At 37.5% G+C, this 21,983-nt stretch overlaps 1 protein-coding gene and 1 long non-coding RNA gene across 2 annotated transcripts in view; one reads left to right on the top strand and one right to left on the bottom strand.

The window, feature by feature from the left end:
• LOC121384027 (synaptogenesis protein syg-2-like) overlaps positions 1-21,983 on the top strand; it is a 124,881-nt gene that overhangs the window by 79,049 nt on the left and 23,849 nt on the right. The window lies entirely within an intron of this gene.
• On the bottom strand, positions 698-6,447 carry LOC121384033. The gene is made up of 3 exons (XR_005959330.1): positions 6,327-6,447; positions 3,196-3,255; positions 698-1,132 (listed from the first exon to the last, which is right to left on the bottom strand). It is a non-coding gene; the product is annotated as an uncharacterized LOC121384033 (long non-coding RNA).

Below are 21,983 nucleotides of genomic sequence, written 5' to 3'. Positions count from 1 at the left end.
TCGAGTTACTAGAAACGTTATGACGAGCAGATACACATTGGGTGTACAGAAACTGACATTTTCAGTAATAATCTTTATTATCCATTTGGTCTGCAATAAATGGTTACATAAATATTGTATTTTCCCACTCTTTCTTTATGGCATGGGCTATAATAATACATTGAAATCTGTTATAGCACACTTTTCACGTCAAATGTTCCTTTTTCTCAGTATATTTTCCGGGGAAGCATGACTCGAACCCCCTATAACCTTTGATCGTCAAAGTCTAGAACCCCTCTGCTAACATTCCTGAGTACGCGCTTGATATATAGTATGTAACTACCGTAGTTAAAATGGATATATTAGTTGAAAACCGGCCTCGGTGGTGTCGTGGTTAAGCCATTCAACATAATGCTGGTAGGTACAGGGTTCGCAGCCCGGTACCGGCTCCCACCAAGAGCGAGCTTTAACGACTCAGTGGATAGGTGTAAGACCGCCACACCCTCTTCTCTCTAACTAACAACTAACCCATTGTCCTGGACAGACATCCCAGATAGCTGAGGCGTGTGCTCAGGACAGCGTGCTTAAACCACGACAATAAATTGAAATCAAATGAAATAGTTGAAAACCTATTTCAATGGCAGTTAACTCAAAACCGTATTTTTAAGTGACTTATTGTATTGGCAACTTAAATGTTTAACTGAATTAATATCACCACTGACACCGACACCAACATCGCCATCGCTATCGCCATCTCTATCGGTACTTCTTCAAAAACTAAATTCTAGATCCACTCCTTAATACTTACACTGGACATCAATACTTGCAGTGGCTGATACAGAGGTTGCGTTTGTTACAAATGTACAGACATATGGTCCAGCCATTTCTTTGGTCACGTTGGCTTTCGGAAAGGTTATGTCCCCTGTCCTGAATCCATTGTTCTTCGAAATGGCAAATTCAAAGCTTGATCCAAAAGTGTAATTATTTGACTGAAAATCCATCCTGTAAATGAGATGACCACGGTGATTCTTCCATATAAGATATATTTTCGTCTCCGTAATATCTGACGTAAAGTTACACTTAAGTTCAAGGTCGGAACAATCGACAGCTGCCGTGAAATCGTCTACTGTAACAGTGGCACCGTCTGACGAGTCTGAGAAATCAAGAATACAAATTAAAGGTACAATATTCACTTGATGCGAGCTCTGTTTCCTATACAAAGTTAATACACGCTTTTAAGTGCACCTGCACACGTACACACACGCAGTCACGGTCACAAGTCACACACACGCGCGCGCGCGCGTACACACGTGGGGGGGGGGGGGGGTATTTGTGTTTGTTTGTTGTTGTTTTTTTGTTGCTTTTTTTGTTTAACGACACCACTACAGTGCATTGATTTATTAATCATCGTCTATTGGATGTCCAACATTTGGTAATTTTGAAATATAATCTTAGAGTGGAAACCGGCTACATTTTTCCATTTGTAGCAAGAGATCTTGTATATGCACTATCCCATAGACAGGATAAGACATACCACGGCCTTTGATATACAAGTCGTGGTGCACTGGCTGAAACGGGAGCGCTTTACCACTGGACTACGCCCCCCCCCCCCCCCCCCCCCTTCTGAATAAACAACCATTAAAACCAACCGAAGCCTTTTGTTGTATTTAGACCCTTCGGTAGCATCTCTGTGGGAAAAGTGTCTATAAAAGATCCCTTGCTACTAATGCAAAATGTAGCGGGTTTCCTCTCTAAGACTATATGTCAGAATTACCCAATGTTTGGCACCCACTAGCTGATAATGAATAAATCAAAGTGTTCTAGTCGTGTCGCTAAACAGAACAAACCTTAAGTTTTTTTCATTGACCTTTGAAGCCCACGCTCTAGTAACAGTTAAAGTTTTTGTTTTGGTTAACGACACCACTAGAGCTCATTGATTTGTTAATCATCGGATTGGATGTCAAACATGATAATTCTGACACGTAGTCATCAGAGGAAACCCGCTACATTTTTCCTAATGCAGCAAAGAATCTTCTATATGCACTTTCCCGCAGACAAGAAAGCACACACCATGGCCTTTGACCAGCTGTGGTGCACTGGTTGGAACAGGAAAACAACCAATTAGTTGAATGGATCAACCTAGGTGGTTTGATCCTACGACGCAAGCACCTCAAGCGAGCACTCAACCGACTGAACTAAATCTCGTCACCTCCACATGAACTCTGATATAATGTTGACGGAACCCACCAGTGGTTTAGAATGGTATGTAGGGTGGCTGACTGTAATGGGGACGGGTCGTTAGTAAATAAAACTACACCGGCCTCGGTGGCGCAGTGGTTAAGCCATAGGACTACAGGCTGGTAGGTACAGGGTTCGCAGCCCGGTATCGGCTCCCACCCAGAGCGAGTTCTTAATGACTCAATGGGTACCTAATAAGGCCACTACACCCTCTTCTCTCTCACTAACCACTAACCAACTAACAACTAACCCACTGTCCTGGACAGGCAGCCCAGATAGCTGAGGTGTGTGCCCAGGACAGCGTGCTTGAACTTTAATTGGATATAAGCACAGTAATAAGTTGAAATGAAATAAATCACTTTGGTGGAATTGTTGATCGCCTGTTATAAAAGTGTACGCCCTTTTAAACTGTATTCTCGGAATGATATGCTGTAGATATATATATATATATAAAATGAAAGTAAATATATTAAAATAACTAAGTAAATAATTAAATAAAATTTAAACGTTAAAACATGACAATGAAAAGAAAGATAAAACTTCCTATTTCTGCGATTTCATGCATGAACAAACAAAAAACAAACAACAAACAAACAAAACAAACAAAACAAACCACATAATATATATTCAGCATCAGTAATGCTAGGATCAGACTACCAACTGCCAACTTTCTGCTGTCACGACTTCTACGACTGTCCAGATGCTAGTCTGAGTGCTCTTATAACTCGATTCCCGTCGTATAACCCATTAGTTGTTAATCTGAACGCACATGTCGTAAGTCACGACTTCTACGACTGTCCAGTTGCCAGTGTGAGCGCTCTTACAACTCGATTCTCGTCGTATAACCCATTAGTTGTTAATCTGAACGCACCCGTCTAAATCGAGAGTTGGGGGAAATTACAACACAACCCGTCCAGTTGGCCAACTTAGTCGTAACAGTTGACAGTGTGAGCCTAGCATAAAACGCATTACACTCACCCAACAATAAACCGCAAACCAGAAGTAAATGGATGACACGACAAGACATGGTCTGGTAACCTTTAAAAAAAAAACATAATAAAAGAATTGTATAACATAATTGAATGTTTAAATAAAAGATTCCCTTTTTTCTTCTTCCTTTTTATCCTTTTTTGCTACGACGCCTAGTTCATCCATATTACCTACTGACATTCTTACTTTAATGTGCGCGCTGTTTGTACAGACCGGGAAGTATATTCAGTGTCAGTCTCGGATCTTAGGATGTCGGTTATTTATTGCCTTCAGGGGAGTACCCAGTCTAAACTAACTAACCTGGAGGGTGTGTGTGTCGTAATCTATCTATTATAACAAGTAGGCTTGGAGGTAATAATAATTACAATATGGTAATATAGGGTTTTCTCCACCTAGTTTGATAGGATATTTTTCAAATAAAAGGCATTTGTTAGTATTGTTCAAGGGATGGGGTTTTCCTGCCTAACCCCACCCAGTTAGTTCGACCTAACAATAACCATTAACTAGCTGTCCTGGACAGACAGTTCAGATAGCTGACATGCACCTCAATCGTAACTGGATATAAGTACAAACAAAATATTTTAAAGTGTTGTTTTCCCGATGGACAATATAATTATTTACACTCGCCAAAAAAAACGCAAAAAACTATTGTGTGTGTGTGTGTGTGTGTGTGTGTGTGTCTGTGTCTGTGTGTGTGTGTGTGTGTGTGTGTGTGTGTGTGTGTGTGTGTGTGTGTGTGTGTGTGTGTGTGTGTGTGTGTGTGTGTGTGTGTGTGTGTGTGTGTGTGTGTGTGTGTGTGTGTGTGTGTGTGTGTGTGTGTGTGTGTGTGTGTGTGTGTGTGTGTGTGTGTGTGTGTGTGTGTGTGTGTGTGTGTGTGTGTGTGTGTGTGTGTGTGTGTGTGTGTGTGTGTGTGTGTGTGTGTGTGTGTGTGTGTGTGTGTGTGTGTGTGTGTGTGTGTGTGTGTGTGTGTGTGTGTGTGTGTGTGTGTGTGTGTGTGTGTGTGTGTGTGTGTGTGTGTGTGTGTGTGTGTGTGTGTGTGTGTGTGTGTGTGTGTGTGTGTGTGTGTGTGTGTGTGTGTGTGTGTGTGTGTGTGTGTGTGTGTGTGTGTGTGTGTGTGTGTGTGTGTGTGTGTGTGTGTGTGTGTGTGTGTGTGTGTGTGTGTGTGTGTGTGTGTGTGTGTGTGTGTGTGTGTGTGTGTGTGTGTGTGTGTGTGTGTGTGTGTGTGTGTGTGTGTGTGTGTGTGTGTGTGTGTGTGTGTGTGTGTGTGTGTGTGTGTGTGTGTGTGTGTGTGTGTGTGTGTGTGTGTGTGTGTGTGTGTGTGTGTGTGTGTGTGTGTGTGTGTGTGTGTGTGTGTGTGTGTGTGTGTGTGTGTGTGTGTGTGTGTGTGTGTGTGTGTGTGTGTGTGTGTGTGTGTGTGTGTGTGTGTGTGTGTGTGTGTGTGTGTGTGTGTGTGTGTGTGTGTGTGTGTGTGTGTGTGTGTGTGTGTGTGTGTGTGTGTGTGTGTGTGTGTGTGTGTGTGTGTGTGTGTGTGTGTGTGTGTGTGTGTGTGTGTGTGTGTGTGTGTGTGTGTGTGTGTGTGTGTGTGTGTGTGTGTGTGTGTGTGTGTGTGTGTGTGTGTGTGTGTGTGTGTGTGTGTGTGTGTGTGTGTGTGTGTGTGTGTGTGTGTGTGTGTGTGTGTGTGTGTGTGTGTGTGTGTGTGTGTGTGTGTGTGTGTGTGTGTGTGTGTGTGTGTGTGTGTGTGTGTGTGTGTGTGTGTGTGTGTGTGTGTGTGTGTGTGTGTGTGTGTGTGTGTGTGTGTGTGTGTGTGTGTGTGTGTGTGTGTGTGTGTGTGTGTGTGTGTGTGTGTGTGTGTGTGTGTGTGTGTGTGTGTGTGTGTGTGTGTGTGTGTGTGTGTGTGTGTGTGTGTGTGTGTGTGTGTGTGTGTGTGTGTGTGTGTGTGTGTGTGTGTGTGTGTGTGTGTGTGTGTGTGTGTGTGTGTGTGTGTGTGTGTGTGTGTGTGTGTGTGTGTGTGTGTGTGTGTGTGTGTGTGTGTGTGTGTGTGTGTGTGTGTGTGTGTGTGTGTGTGTGTGTGTGTGTGTGTGTGTGTGTGTGTGTGTGTGTGTGTGTGTGTGTGTGTGTGTGTGTGTGTGTGTGTGTGTGTGTGTGTGTGTGTGTGTGTGTGTGTGTGTGTGTGTGTGTGTGTGTGTGTGTGTGTGTGTGTGTGTGTGTGTGTGTGTGTGTGTGTGTGTGTGTGTGTGTGTGTGTGTGTGTGTGTGTGTGTGTGTGTGTGTGTGTGTGAAGGAAAGTAAGGAAGGAAATGTTTTATTTAACGACGCACTCAACACATTTCATTTACGGTTATATGGCGTCAGTCTTACGGTTAAGGACCACACAGATATTGATAGAGGAAACCCGCTGTCGCCACTTCATGGGCTACTATTTTCGATTGGCAGCAAGGGATCTTTTATATGCACCATCCCAAAGACAGAATAATACATACCACGGCCTTTGTTACACCAGTTGTGGAGCACTGGCTGGAACGAGAAATAGCCCAATGGGTCCACCGACCGCGCATCAAGCGAACGCTTTACCACTGGGCTACGTCCTGCCCCCAGTATGTGTGTATGTGTGTGTGTGTGTGTGTGTGTGTGTGTGTGTGTGTGTGTGATGTAGATGTAGATGTATATGTATATGTATGTATGTATATGTATGTATGTATAATGTTATAACATTTAATAGTAAAAAAAAAGTTTGATTGGTGGGAAGCATGGCCCCCGTGGACACGCACACACACACACACACACACACACACCACCCCCACCCCCACCCCCACTCCCGCATACGCCACAGGTACAAGCAAACTCCAAGCGGTCTTTTTAAATAAAATCAGATAGCGTTGCCAATCTTTAATGTGGACTTAATTATTTATTATAAACTAGTGCTCTGAGTTACTGTAGCCTGAATAGCTCTCTCATAACTGTCCCAATGGCCGTCTAGCTCTCGAACGGCTGAGTACGCAGGCTAGGATCCGAGGTGTCGGCCTCTCTAGTAAGTACATCCACAGCACAATGATACGGTGAAAATGTGCGACAATAAATGAGATTGTAACTTAATTAATCATCGAGTAAATGACAACATACCTGCCGATGCTCGGAAGCCGTGGAACACTTGGTTCTAAGTACACCTGTTATCATCGGACGATTAAATAAATGACATACTTCCTTCTTCAAACAAATCACGAACTTGTTTAGCTATCCGTACCACCGTACCGTACTGTGACTTGTACAAAGGATTAGCTGACGTCACTGTTATTGTGAAAAGGAGATTTTGTTTCCAAGTTTCTTAAAGCTACCGGGTTTTTGGGGTGTTTTTTTTTAGAAACCATTGATTTCAATCGCCGTATCCTAACCGCACGCGACAGATAATTATGTCGCGTCGCAGGCGGGCGGTTAGGATGCGACAATAATCTGATTAAAATTAACTCTACTGGTCTACCAGTAGATCTAACAGCATTGCGTGGACTCCCATGTCCAGGTGACATTTCATCTATAAATAACAATTTAAATATCGACCAATTACAATTCGTCTATTATAGCGTTATTCGGGAGCATACAAATTCTAAAAATATCGGGCGAGATTATTTATGCAATAGGCGAACTTGTTGGGTCTATTTCAACATTAAAAAACAGGGGGAAAATTGCAGTAATAAACTCTGGATTGTATACTAGTATAAACAGACTGTATGGCTATACCATCACGGGTTTGTTTGTTTTTTCCCGTCTTGAAACGAATTTTATAGAACATTTTATATTGAAATTAGTTTCCGGCATACTTCGTAATTCACCCGAATCATTTCATATACCCTCGGCATAATCCCGAATGTTTTCAAATTCTTTTCAAATCACTGGCATAATTTTGCAAGTAAGGTTTTGATTGGTCGAATGCAAGGTCAACTGGACATGAGCTCCAACGGGGTGCTGTTAGATCCACAGGTAATAGTAATTAACCAGTGGAGCTAATTTTAATTCGATTGGATGCGGCAATCGAAAGCAATGATTTCTAAAATAATCGCTCGTGGCCGGTTGGGATACAGCTTTAAAGTGACAGACAGACCCTAGTTTTTAAGCACTATGGTATATGTCTCACTATTAGAGACGGATTAAAATAATAATAATAAAGTCAGCTATTCCTAGATGTTATTGTTTAGTCTATCCATTACGTTTTGCTCATCCTGGTGTTTCTAATACCACGAAATGCATGATTATATTTTTTTTAAAGGGACATTCCTGAGTTTGCTGCATTGTAAGATGTTTCCGACTAATAAAATAGTTCTACGATTAAACTTACATATTAAATATATTTTCTTGTTTAGAATATCAGTGTCTGTATATTCAATGTGTTTCTGGTTGTCTTAATATTTATAAGAAGCCCAAACTAGATTTTGTCTTCAAATAATTTCGTACGTACGAAAAAATATGTTTTAGGAAATAAAATGAAAATTAACCTAGTACAAATATTAGAACGATCAGAAACACGTTTAATATACAGCCACTAATGTTCTAAACAAGGAAATACATTTAATATGTAAGTTTAATCGTAGAAATATTTTATTAGTCGATAACATTTTAAAACATTGCAGCAAACTCAGGAATGTCCCTTTAAAACGCACGCACCTCTGAGAAATATCACAAATGGAGATGAGCACAAGCTTATTTATAGGGACGGGATTTGGCACAGTCAGTTGAGCGCTCGCTTGAGGTATCTGCGCCGCAGGATCGAAACACATCGGTGGATCAATTCGGCTGATTTGGGGTTTTCCTCGTTCCAGCCAGTGCACCACGACTGGTCAAAGGTCGTGGTATGTGGTCTGTGGGGAAGCACATATAAAAGATCCATTGCTGCATTAGGAAAAACGTAGCCGGTTTCCTCTGATGACTACGTGTTAAAATTGCCAAATGTTTGACATCCAATAGCCGATTATTAATTAATAAATGTGCTCCAGTGGTGTCGTTAGACAAAACAAACTTTAAACTTTCAGTTTATAAGGATATTTCCCCGTTTCTACGTCACATCTAGTCTTGTTTCGCTCTATTGTAACTTTATCCAAGTGTTTTACACGTTTGTAGATTAACCAAACTTAATGTCCATTTTCACGTTCATTCATTTGAACTTATTTTCGTTCTTATATCCAATTAGGGTTCAAACACGCTGTCCTGGGCACACACCTCAGCTATCTGGGTTGTCTGTCCAGTGACTTACTTAATTCTTAGTGGTTAGTAAGAGAAGAGTGTGTAGTGGTTTTACACCTTCCCATTGAGTCGTTAAAACTCGCTCTGGATGGGAGTCGGTACCGGGTTGCGAACCCAGTAACTACCAGCCTTATGTCCGATGGTTTAAAGGGACATTCCTGAGTTTTCTGCATTGTAAGATGTTTTCGACAAATAAATATTTCTACGATTAAACTTACATATTAAATATATTTTCTGGTTTAGAATATCAGTGTCTGTATATTCAATGTATTTCTGGTCGTCTTAATATTTGTAAGAAGCCCAAACTGGATTTTGTCTTCAAATAATTTCGTACGTACGAAAAGAAAATATTTTTGGAAATAAAATGAAACTTACCCTAGTACAAATATCAGAACATTCAGAAACACGTTTAATATACAGGCACTAATATTTTATGCAGAAAAATATATTTGATATGTAATTACAATCGTTAAAAAGTTTTTGTTAGTCAATAACATCTTAAAACGTGCAGCAAACTCAGGAATGTCCCTTTAATGACGACATCACAGAGGCCAGTGCCGAGAAGTCGTGCGACAGGTTACTGATCCGCATTGTGTTTCGCCGTTGACACACCGCCACTCAATGCGGATGAATTCGGATCAATCCGGTTTCGGTCGAGACACACTAAATACACTTGCAAATTCATTCTTTCAATTTATTTTCGTGCTTATATCCAATTAATGTCCAAGCACGCTGTCCTGAGCACACAACACACACAACACATTTAGTTTTATTCTCTGAAACTGTGGAATGTTTACAAAATTTACTGGACAACTTACATGTGTATGCAAAGAAATGGCATCTTACTGTTAATACAGATAAGACACATATAGTCGTTTTTAGAAATGGGGGAAAAGTAAAGAATTTTGAAACTTGGACGTATATTAAATCTCCCATTAATATTAAAGATGAGTTTTGTTATTTAGCTGTTCCATTTAGATATAACAATAAATTTAGCTTTTTACAAAAACATTTAGCAGACCAAGGTCGTAAAGCTTTATTTGCTCTGTATTCTAAATGTAAACCTTTGAGTGTAAACTGTAAAACAATGTTAGATCTTTTTAATACACATATCACAAGTATATTGTGCTATTCATGTGAAGTGTAGGGATTTTGTAAAAGGTAATGAGATGGAGAAATTACATTTGGACTTTTGTAAAGAAATCAACTTGTAACGTGATGGTTTATTTTTAATTGGGAAGAATTCCCATGGAATATATTTGCCTGTTTCGCATGATCAAATATTGGTTTAGATTGCTTTCGACAAAAAAACAGTATTCTTAAAGAAGCATACGCTGTACTATTCAACCTTGCAGAAGCCACTGTTAATTGGGTATATTTAAAAAAAAAAAAAGCTTATGTCAATTAGGTTTGTACAGAAGCGTATTAATGCCACCAAACGCAATAAAATAATTCTATTTCGGTACATATAATCTTGGTAAAATCAACTTTAATCTTTGTAAAATCAACTTTAATGTTGGAAAAATCATCTTTAATCTTGGTAAAATCAACTTTAATGTTGGAAAAATCAACTTTAATCTTGGTTCCAGTGTTTCTGGCATAAGATGGCAAAAATCGCAAATATTAGAATCAACATATTTTATTTTATTTAGAAATATATTTGTAGCTGTTATCCTGTGTAAAATTTTATACTGAAACCATAATAAAGATGGGTCTTTAATAGTTTTGAATGGTAGAGCATAATACTTTCCCCATACTTGTGAAGTGAAGTCAAACCCCAATACTGAATATCTTTTTTGGGACGTAGGCACTATTGTAGTGTGATTTAATATTGCGTATATTTGCTTACTTAGGTTTGTATCTTTTAAAAATAGTTTTATTTTAAACGGAAGAATCGGGTTGCAAACAGTGTTAAAACTGGTTGTTTGATTTTGTAATTCATTAATGTCCCATTTTCGTCTATTAGATCTTGAATAAATATTATGCCTTTTTGCAAATACTTCATATCAATAAAAGGTTTGCCGGTTGTTGTTTTTCTTAATTTTGCTATTGTACCAAATGTTTAGGCTCATTACATCTTCATTATTATCTTCATTATTATCAGGCGTTTTTTTCTGTTGAATGGTAAGCCAGCTTTGTAACACATCTTTCCAAAAATTATTTTTAATTTTTGTTATTTTTAGCTGAATATAATAATCTCCATATTTAATCATATTTTCTGTCGTTAAACCTGTTACAGCTTGAAAAAGATGTGTCCATTTCGAGTTTGATATTAGACGTCTTCTTAACCAAGTAGCTTTTAACGCAGTTGTAAAATGTCTAATGTTTAGCATTTTGATGCCTCCATTTACATAGTCTTGCATTAGTACTTCTCTTTTGACTTTTTCTGGTTTGTTTTGCCAAATAAAATTAAAAAACATTTTAGTTATTTGTTTTGTTACTTGATCTGGTACATTTGGTAATTAAATGTGTTATTTTTTAAATTAGTAAGGTTTTGATAACAACGACACGACCCAGTTGAATTAATTTTCTAGTGGACCATTGTTTTAACCTTTTTTTTCATGTCCATTAACTTCTGTTCAAAGTCAATTTGAATCATTTCTTCAATATTAACTGAAAAATATACTCCTAGTAAGGAAAAGGTTTCTGCACCCCATTCTAACCATCTTTTGAATATTTTTTACTGCCTATCCAGATGATTTTTTATTTCGAGTAGTTTATGTTTAATCCATATACGTTGGCATACAGGTCTAATATTTTTAAAGTGCTATCCAGGGATTTGTGTGTTCCATCTCTTGATGCGCGGTCGGTTTGGGATCGATCCCCGTCGGTGGACCCATTAGGCTATTTCTCGCTCCAGCCAGTGCTCCACAACTGGTGTAACAAAGGCTGTGGTATGTACTATCCTGTCTGTGGGATGGTGCATATAAAAGATCCCTTGCTGCCAATCGAAAAGAGTAGCCCATCATGAAGTGACGACAGCGAATTTCCTCCCTCAATATCTGTGTGGTCCTTAACCATATGTCCGACGCCATATAACCGTAAATGAAATGTGTTGAGTGCGTCGTTAAATAAAACATTTCCTTCTTTCCTTCCAATAGTTGTTGTTGTTAAACACAATATGAAGTCTAACAAATACTAGCTTTTGTACAGTAATTGTTTAATGCACCAAAGATACAAACGGACATTAGCTGTCCGACTCACGATCACTTTACATTTGTTTTGAAATCCTGTTATACTAATTACTAAGATATTAATATAGATATTATATAGATATAAATTATAGATACACATACTATATATAACAAACTTTCTACTTATGCATTCACATTCACATGCAGGGGAAACTTAATTGTACAAAATTATGTTTCTTTTTTCAAAGGCTTTAAAGGGACATTCCTGAGTTTGCTGCAATGTTTAAGGTGTTATCGACTAACAGAGATTTTTTAACGATTGTAATTAAATATCAAATATATTTTCCTGCATAAAATATTGGTGGTTGTGTATTAAACATGTTTCTGATTGTTCTAATATTTGTACTGGGTTAAATTTCGTTTTATTTCCTAAAATAAATGTTTTTCGTACGTACGAAATTATTTGAAGAAGAAATCCAGTTTGGGCTTCTTACAAATATTAAAACGACCAGAAACACATTGAATATATAGCCACTGATATTCTAAACAAGAAAATATATTTAATATGTAAGTTTAATCGTAGAAATATTTTATTAGTCGGAGACATCTTACAATGCAACAAACTCGGGAATGTCCCTTTAAAACAATACACAGTTAACCGCCTTACTATTCTTTCTTGTTGTTATTTAACAATTCTATAAATTTGGTAATAAACATTTTGGTATGTAACGTCTGACAGATATGTACATAGGACAAACAAGTATAAAATGGAATTCACCGTTACTTAAATTACAAATAACACATTTCCGATTCTCCAGTTCAATTGGGTTAGGTTTTGTCCATCTTCCAGTTTCAATTAATAATCTAATGCGTGGGTGTGTATGTGTGACTGCGTGCGGGTGTGTGTGTGTGTGTACGTGCGTGCGTGTATGTATGTTTGCGTGCGTGTGTCTGTGTGTGTATGTGTGCGTGCGTGCGTGTGTCTGTGTTTGCGCCTATTTGTGTGTGTACGTGCGTCGTGTGAGTGTGCGTGAATGTGTGTAAGTGCGTGTATCGCTGTGTGTGTATGTGCGTGCGTGCGTGTTTTTGTGTGTGTGTATGTGTGTGTGTGTTTGTATCTGTATGTGTGTGTGTATGTGTGTATGTGTGTGTGTGTGTGTGTGTGTGTATGTGTGTGTATATATGTATGTATGTGTGTATGTATGTGTGTCTGTGTGTGTGTGTGTGTATGTATATATGTGTGTGTGGGTGTGTGTGTAAAACGTGTACATGGGGTAATTAAAAAGTCCTTGGCCTTTTTAGCACTGACTTGCTTGATGGACGTGCCTAACAATACTCAAGAACAAAAAAGGTATAGGCCCCTATAGTTAATACTGTTTATTTCAACATTATTACAAACCTCATGGATGAAATTGTAGAAAAAGAGAAGATAAATGCACATTTACACAGGTTTGTATAATTAAATGTGGCATTGCGTGTGTGTATGTGTATAGATATTTTTTCCTTCTCTACAGTGTATAATAAACAGTGATATAGATATCATTAATTCCCGCACTATCTTTATAGTATGGGTCATACACATTGAAAACCGTTATTGTTGTAACAGATGCAAGCTTGCGACAGTCACAGCAATGATATTGAAAGGGAGTGAGGTTATAATCTGTCTGAAGACAATATAGTAAAATGTTTTATTTGGGTAACGTTTTGAAGAATAAGATTATGCTATTAGGATTTTGTGAATTGTCGATACGTCAGCCACGTGAAAACGTGAAAACGTTAAAGGGACATTCCTGAGTTTGTTGCACTATAAGGTGTTTCCGACTAATAAAATATGTCTACGATTAAACTTACATATTAAATATATTTTTTGTTTAGAATATCAGTGTCGGTATATTCAATGTGTTTTTGGTCGTCTTAATATTTGTAAGAAGCCCAAACTGGATTTTGTCTTCACGGTTTTCTAAGCTAGTCTTGGCAGTGGCAGTCCTCCTACAGACAATCCAGGAGGGATGAAAAATCCAGTTACGTATCTCCTAGTGGAGTGAGTGGCTGTCCACCTAAAGACAAGCACCTGATAATAGATTACAGAAGAAATCACGACTTTGCCTAACGTCCTTTCGACTCTCTCGTGTGCAGAAATACGATTTTGCTATCGGAATACTGTTTTGTCGTTCAGATGTATTAGCTTGGTGTGCATATCTCAAAACAGGTAAGAACAAACTTAGTGGTGACAATGAGATATAATCTTAGTTTGGTTAGTATAATGACGATATCAAATTAAATAATAATTCACTATTTTATATATTGGTATGAAGCTGGTGTCAGATACATAAAGGACCTAATAGACACATATGAACAATTTATTATAATATATAATGTTGACATTTATTTTATAAATTACGGTAATATTTAAGTGCAGTCAAATGGTATTGTAAGATACATAAAATGAAACAAATTAAAACAAAACAAAACTAAAGAATCGCATTCTTCGTTATAATAATTGTAAACTTAAAGGGACATTCCTGAGTTTGCTGCAGGTTTTAAGATGTTATCGACTGATAAAATACTTCTACGATTAAACTTGCATATTAAATGTATTTTCTTGTTTAGAATAACAGTGTCTGTATATTCAACGTGTTTCTGATCGTTCTAATATTTGTACTAGGTTAAATTTAAATTTATTTACTAAAATATGTTTTTTTCGTACGTACGAAATTATTTGAAGACAAAATCCAGTTTCGACTACTTACAAATATTAAAGGGACATTCCTGAGTTTGCTACATTGTAAAATGTTTCCGACTAATAATAAATTTCTACGATTAAACTTACATACTAAATATATTTTCTTGTTTAGAATATCAGTGTCTGTATATTCAATGTGTTTCTGGTCGTCTTAATATTTGTAAAAAGCCCAAACTGGAGTTTGTCTTTAAATAATTTCGTACGTACGAAAAAATATTTGTTATGAAATAAAATGAAATTTAACCTAGTACAAATATTAGAACGATCAGAAACATGTTTAATATACAGCCACTAATATTTTATGCAAAACAATATATTTGATATGCAATTAAAATCGTTAAAAAGTCTGTTAGTCGATAACATGTTAAAAATCACAGCAAACTCAGGAATGTCCCTTTAAGACGACCAGAAACACGTTGAATATACAGACACTGTTATTCTAAACAAGAAAATATATTTAATATGTAAGTTTAACCGTAGAAGTATTTTATTAGTCGGAAACATCTTACAATGCAACAAACTCAGGAATGTCCCTTTAAGGCAGACCGCAAGGACATTAAACATTATTATAATATGCATTACCACGTTGTAAACAATGTTTTATGTTAGAAAGGAAATTACAATATACAAGCCAACTTGTGACTTCTGTTTTTCCTTTTAACTCTGTGTAGGTTTCCTGGGCTTGTTTTATCACAATGTTAAATCTTATTTTGCAATGCAGGTATGAAGACAACCGATGGAACAGCCACGGTAAAGCACGCACGGTTCTACCGTTAAGCTGTATCCTAACCAGACGAGCGATACGAACGATTATTTTAGAAATCCTATCAGCACGTATCCGTATCCTAACAGCACGTGTCCGGCGCGATAAATCTGTCGCGTAGTACGCGTGTGATTAGGATGCTGCAATTGAAATCAATGATTTCTAAAATAATCGATCGCATCGCTCGCGTCGCTCGCGTTCGGTTATGATGCTGCAATTGAAATCATTGATTTCTAAAATAATCGCTCGCATCGCTCGCGTCGCTCGCGTTCGGTTAGGATGCTGCAATTGAAATCATTGATTTCTAAAATAATCGATCGCATCGCTCGCGTCGGTTAGGATACAGCTTTAGTCTCTGTGCCCTGCGTTATAAATTACTTCGATAACAATGCAGCTATGGCTGCACTAGCAGTTTGTGTTCACCGCTGTATTCAAAATTAGATTAATCTAGATATAATTGGATGGGAATATGTTACGGAACTTTTGTATTTACACAGAATTTATTAGCAAAATCTGCCGCCTGCGTTGATGTGTTTTGTTGCATTAAAGGGACATTCCCGAGTTTGTTGTATTGTAAGATGTTTCCGACTAATAAAATATTTTTACGTAAGTAAGTAGTCGAAGCAGGATTTTGTCTTCAAATAAAACATATTTTAGTAAATAAAATGAAAGTTAACCTAGTTCAAATATTAGAACGATTAGAAACACGTTGAATATACAGACACTGTTATTCTAAACAAGAAAATATATTTAATATGTAAGTTTAATCGTAGAAATATTTTATTAGTCGACAACATCATAAAAACTGCAGCAAACTCAGGAATGTCCCTTTAAATTACATATTATGCTTGAAATCTGCCACCTATGTTAGTGTGTTTTGTTTCATTATATTACATATGCTTGATATTTGCCGTCTGCCTTAGTGTCTTTTCTTGCATTAAATTACATATGATTGAAATCTGTCGCCCAAAATTTGCCGAATTACGTACAAATGGAATTTCACCATAGGCTGTCAATAGTTGAAATTACCGTCAATGATGTAGGAAAGTAAAAACAAGCAAACAGCAAATAGATAGATAGATAGATAGATAGAAAGATATAGATAGATCGATATATATATATATATATAATAAATGACGCACACGAAAGAATTTTGCATGTATCGCCGGTCAAATGTTACTGATACAATGTTTATAAATATGAAGGGTCCACGGGAATAACGTGCGACGTCACACTTTTGACATTTTGAGATAATTGAATTTTAAAGTTTAATACTCTTTAGTCATGCAATCGTGAAATAGTTATATCTAACAGCCGATGTATTTTTCTTGCTGGGATGTCGTTAAACAGATTTACGTCAAAAATGTAGTTGTAGTTCGGACCAGTCGTAGCATGAACGTAACAGTAGTGTGTATTTAGTTAGAAAGGTTAAGGTGTTGTGCTTAATTGATTGTTAACAAACGCTTAACCAGAAAGGTAATGTTAGTTTGTAAACACCGTACAGTAATAATTCAGTAATGGCTCTGTACGTATATTTGCTAAATGACCATCGAAGAAGACTTAGGATTGGTCGCACTTTTCGCGACAGAACGAACCCACTGGACATATTAAGTGATGAAGAAATTTGGCTGCGGTATAGATTAGATAGGCCAAGCATCACTGAAGTATGTGGTTTATTACAAGATGATTTAAGAAGACCAACAAACCGTTCGCAGTCTCTACCTGTATCTCTACAAGTAATGACAGCATTACGGTATTATGCGACAGGTATTTTTTTTATCAGTGTGTGGGGACGTGCATGGCCTGTCAAAGATGTCTGCTTCAAGAACAATACACAGCGGATCTGCGGCATTATGTCGGCATATTCCTCAATTCATACAGTTCCCACAAGATCGGGAGAAATAACTAAAATGAAAGTTGATTTCTTCGACATTGCCCGTTTTCCCAATGTTATCGGATCTATCGATGGCACGTTGATTCCCATAAAGGCGCCAAATGTTGATGAACATCTGTTTGTTTCAAGGAAAGGATATCATGCTTTAAATGTACAAATTGTGAATGATGCTAACCTAACCATAACAAATATCATTGCTAAATGGCCAGGGTCCACACACGATTCACATATTTGGAACATGTGTGCACTTAAAGATGATTTTGAACATGGTGTTTATGACGGGTGGCTTTTGGGTGACAGTGGTTATGCATGTACTCCCTGGATGATGACACCTATCCTCAACCCTCAGACAGCGAAGGAAAATAGATATAATATGAGTCTGCGAAAAACCCGAAACACGAGCGAAAGAACTATTAGTGTGTTGAAAATGAGATTCCGATGTCTTCACAAGTCGGGAGGGTGTTTAATGTTTTCACAAAAAAGATATGTGAAAATTATTATGGCTACTGCTATTTTGCACAACATCTGCAGTGAACATGGACTACCAATAGATGATCCGGAATCGGAAGAAGATGAAGATGATAACAATTATGCACTACTAGAAGTTCACAGACAACAGAACAACACAGGAAACGCTGTCAGAAATAATTTAATTGAAAGAAAATTTCAAACCAACACATACATTTATAAAACATTGACAGTGCGTAAGAGTTCAAAACAAAAGTAAAGGTCTTGTTTTCAAAATAAAAAAGTCAACAATCAGTGAATACTGCAACATTATATGCTGTGGTATAATTGAAATTATTTAAAATAAACTTAAATAACAAAATGTATGGTGGAAACTGGTTTTGCAATTAAAGGTTCACATGCTGATTTCCTTTATGTGTGATTATTTATTTAATTTAATCACTTTCTCCGTGCTTGTTCATATCGGATACATTTCTCCAGGTAAATGTTACTTATTTTGGCATTTCGTAATAATTGGGATATTTAATTGACATTTTAAATTGCTCAAGTTGTAAACGCTGCTCTTCAACATACAGTCGTCTCTCTTCTACTGCCAGCCGTTTGTCTTCCACTGCCAAACGTTTTCTCTCCATTTCAATTATTGTGTTATTTGATTCTTTGATATCATATGAAGTATTCCTTGATTTCTTGGTCTTTAGCTTGCTGGATATTGATAATTTTGGGTCCGTTGATGATGTGGAAGGTGGATCGTTATTGGGCTCTACGGTGTTTATTTCCAGGTCGATATGATCTTGTTGATTTTGGCTATGTGTTTGGATGTCTTGTGGTTGTTCGTCATTATCGCCTTCGCCACTATCATTTTTGTTTTCATTGTGGGTTTTCTCGTTGTCATTTAAAGCAACGTACGAGTCCATGCCTTCGTTAATGCCTTCGATCGCTGTTTCACCTATCACACCTACTGCCATTTGCTCTACTGCATTCAACGATTCAAAGTCTGCCTTTCCGCCTCCAGTCTTACCCATCTCCTTTATTCGTTTTCCTTCCATACTTTTAGTTGAAGTTTTAATGTCTTGCCATCTTTTCTTTATTCACGAACTGTTCTCACAACCTCTGCATTGACACTGTTCACTGCTAATTCTATTTTCTGCCATATATATATATATATATATATATATTTTTTTTTTTTTTTTTTTTTTTTTGTGCATTGTCATAGTATCGGAAAATTTCGAATTCAATATATCTTTGTATTTTTGTATCTCTGAAACAAGAACAACATGTTCCTCTGGGGAAAAGTTTGGTTTTCGTGTTTTATGTTTACGTGTGCTAGTTGATGAAGTTGATGCCATGATGCTAACCAAATCGCAGTCAAAAGTAAATGCAAATGTACTCTATTACACTGAAATCAGTGATTGTTATGATATGTATTAGTTGCACTGCAAACGGTGCTGAAATGTATTAGGGAAATCGATAACGATTACAGGGGAATCCCCTTGTCAAAAGTGCGTAAACCGTTCAAGTTACGGTCTCTAATGACTAGTTTTCCGTACGTCTTACGACATTGTTACGTGTTGTTTGAGTTACACTACTAAAATATGTGGACGACAGTCGTAGTGCTGTCAAAGCATACACGTAGTACAACCATTTTTACGACTGCTTCGAGAACCCGCTACATGTTTCCTAATGCAGCAAGGAATATTGTTATATGCACTTTCCCATAGACAGGAAAACACATACCAGTCTTTGACCAGTCATGGTGCACTGGTTGGAACGAGAAAAAAAACTGTTGAATGGACCCACCTAGGTGGTCGGAGTGTACAGAGCGCATACTAGAACAGGTATGGCAAACGGCCGCGGTGAATGCATAGCGCATTCAACAAGTTCCAGTAGGCCAAATCAATTCCTATTACCAATAATGTTAACATTTACTAATAAAGCTGATATAATCAGCATATTAACACACCCAAGCAGTACACCAATAAAAGGTATGGCACTTCACATTTAATCCACCTGCAAGAATATGGGGAGGGGTCATATACCATTTAAGAGATTTCATTAATGTTTTTATTAGCAACCGTCATTTTTGCTGAAAATCGCAGTTCCATTTTTGTAGGTACCCTGCACTAGTTTTAACCTTCGGTGTATACTGCATAACAATTGTATAACAAATGAAAGTGTATTTATTTATTGCCGATGGATAATAGTATTTGCACAAATAATCACATATTACTACCAATCACAGTCGCAGCTTCTTTTACTCCGTAAATATTTGAGTGCATATTTCGCTGCACCTCGAACTTTGACACGGAACTTTCTTCTTTGGTACCATGCAACCTACAGCTTGTATGTCAAACGGCTGTGATGTGTACATATCGCATTTTTACGTCACCACCATCTTGCTGCTACTGCATCCATCTCTCTCTCTCTCTCTCTCTCTCTCTCTCTCTCTCTCTCTCTCTCTCTCTCTCTCTCTCTCTCTCTCTCTCTCTCTCTCCCTGCCTTTCTCTCTCCCTGGCTCTCTCTTTCTCTCTCTTTTTCTTTCACCGTATGTGTGACATGTCTGTACGGATTGTCTAGAATGTTTGGTACTTGGTCTGTTACAACACTGTCTAGAATGTTTGGTACTTGGGTCTGTCACAACACTGTCTAGAATGTTTGGTACTTGGTCTGTCACAACACTGTCTAGAATGTTTTGTACTTGGTCTGTCACAACACTGTATTGAATGTTTGGTACCTGGTCTGTCACAACACTGTCTAGAATGTTTGGTACTTGGTCTGTCACAACACTGTCTAGAATGTTTGGTACTTGGTCTGTCACAACACTGTATTGAATGTTTGGTACTTGGTCTGTCACAACACTGTCTAGAATGTTTGGTACTTGGTCTGTCACAACACTGTATTGAATGTTTGGTACTTGGTCTGTCACAACACTGTCTAGAATGTTTGGTACTTGGTCTGTCACAACACTGTATTGAATGTTTGGTACTTGGTCTGTCACAACACTGTCTAGAATGTTTGGTACTTGGTCTGTCACAACACTGTATTGAATGTTTGGTACTTGGTCTGTCACAACACTGTCTAGAATGTTTGGTACTTGGTCTGTTACAACACTGTATAGAATGTTTGGTACTTGGTCTGTTACAACACTGTACAGAATGTTTGGTACTTGGTCCGTTACAACACTGAAACACTTAGATAGGAATAAAGTGTGAGTTTCAACAGACCTCAGGAAAACCAAGAATACACAGGGTGACAAAAATGAATATTCTCAGACATAAAGTGTGAGTTTTGACTTGAGGTTCTGCACAATGCTGTAAGAGGAATGTGTACCTTTATCATAAACATAAGTCATCCATAAATACAGGCAAATTTTATAGTTTTATGGATTGTCTTTTATAGGCAGATTTACACTAAAAGTAATAAAATATAATGTCGTATGATGATGTTTTATGGATTGTCTTTTATAGGCAGATTTACACTAAAAGTAATAAAATATAATGTCGTATGATGATGTTTTATGGATTGTCTTTTATAGGCAGATTTACACTAAAAGTAATAAAATATAATGTCGTATGATAATGTTTTATGGATTGTCTTTTATAGGCAGATTTACACTAAAAGTAATAAAATATAATGTCGTATGATGATGGTTTATATAATAAAATATAATGACATAAATATCACAATCATATTTATTTGCAAAATGTAATACAACATAAGAAAACAATAAAAAGTATTGAAATATTAAAATATATCGATAAAAAGTTTTAATATTGAATAAATTGAATAGAAACACAACCTCTCTCTCTCTCTCTCTCTCTCTCTCTCTCTCTCTCTCTCTCTCTCTCTCTCTCTCTCTCTCTCTCTCTCTCTCTTGTAAATGGGATAATAAAATCATCTTTTCAGGGGCTGCAACTATCTTTATAAAACCCCATTTTAAGCACAAATCATTCACTGGCGTAGGAAACGGGTGGGGGGCAAGGGGGCATGTGTGCCCCCCCCCCCCCCCCCACACACACACTTTTCAGATATTTTGCTTTATGTTTGCTTTATAATAGTGTAAAAGTGTGTAAATATACAGGTGTGCCCCGACCCACCCCACCCCACCCCCACTTTTTGGCACCTTCATACGCTCGTGACATTATGTGTATCAGTTCAAAATCGGAGTCGTTTAAAGCATGAATTGTCACTGCCACTCACAGTGCAGACGATATTGGGATGAAACTAGAAAAGATGGAATCCTCTGGGATTCCGTTGTTGACGTAATTGATAAAAAGTAGTTCCGGTGATAACATTCTGTTTTTATTTGTTTACAAAAAAAGTGTAGTTTTCACGTTCATGGAAGAATGAACGTTGTTTTTTTAGATCACGTGATGGCAATTTAACCAATCCAGACGCCTATTACAAAACAGTAATTATAAAATGGAATTATAATGAAATGAAAGAATGTTTAACGACACCACGGCACGCACGCACACGCACACGCACACACACACACACACACAATAATAGCCTATTGGATATCTAACCAAGGTACATGATGATCAAA

Source organism: Gigantopelta aegis, chromosome 2 (assembly GCF_016097555.1).
Source record: "Gigantopelta aegis isolate Gae_Host chromosome 2, Gae_host_genome, whole genome shotgun sequence".
NCBI lineage: Eukaryota > Metazoa > Mollusca > Gastropoda > Neomphalida > Peltospiridae > Gigantopelta > Gigantopelta aegis.
This window is presented reverse-complemented; position numbering and strand designations above follow the sequence as displayed.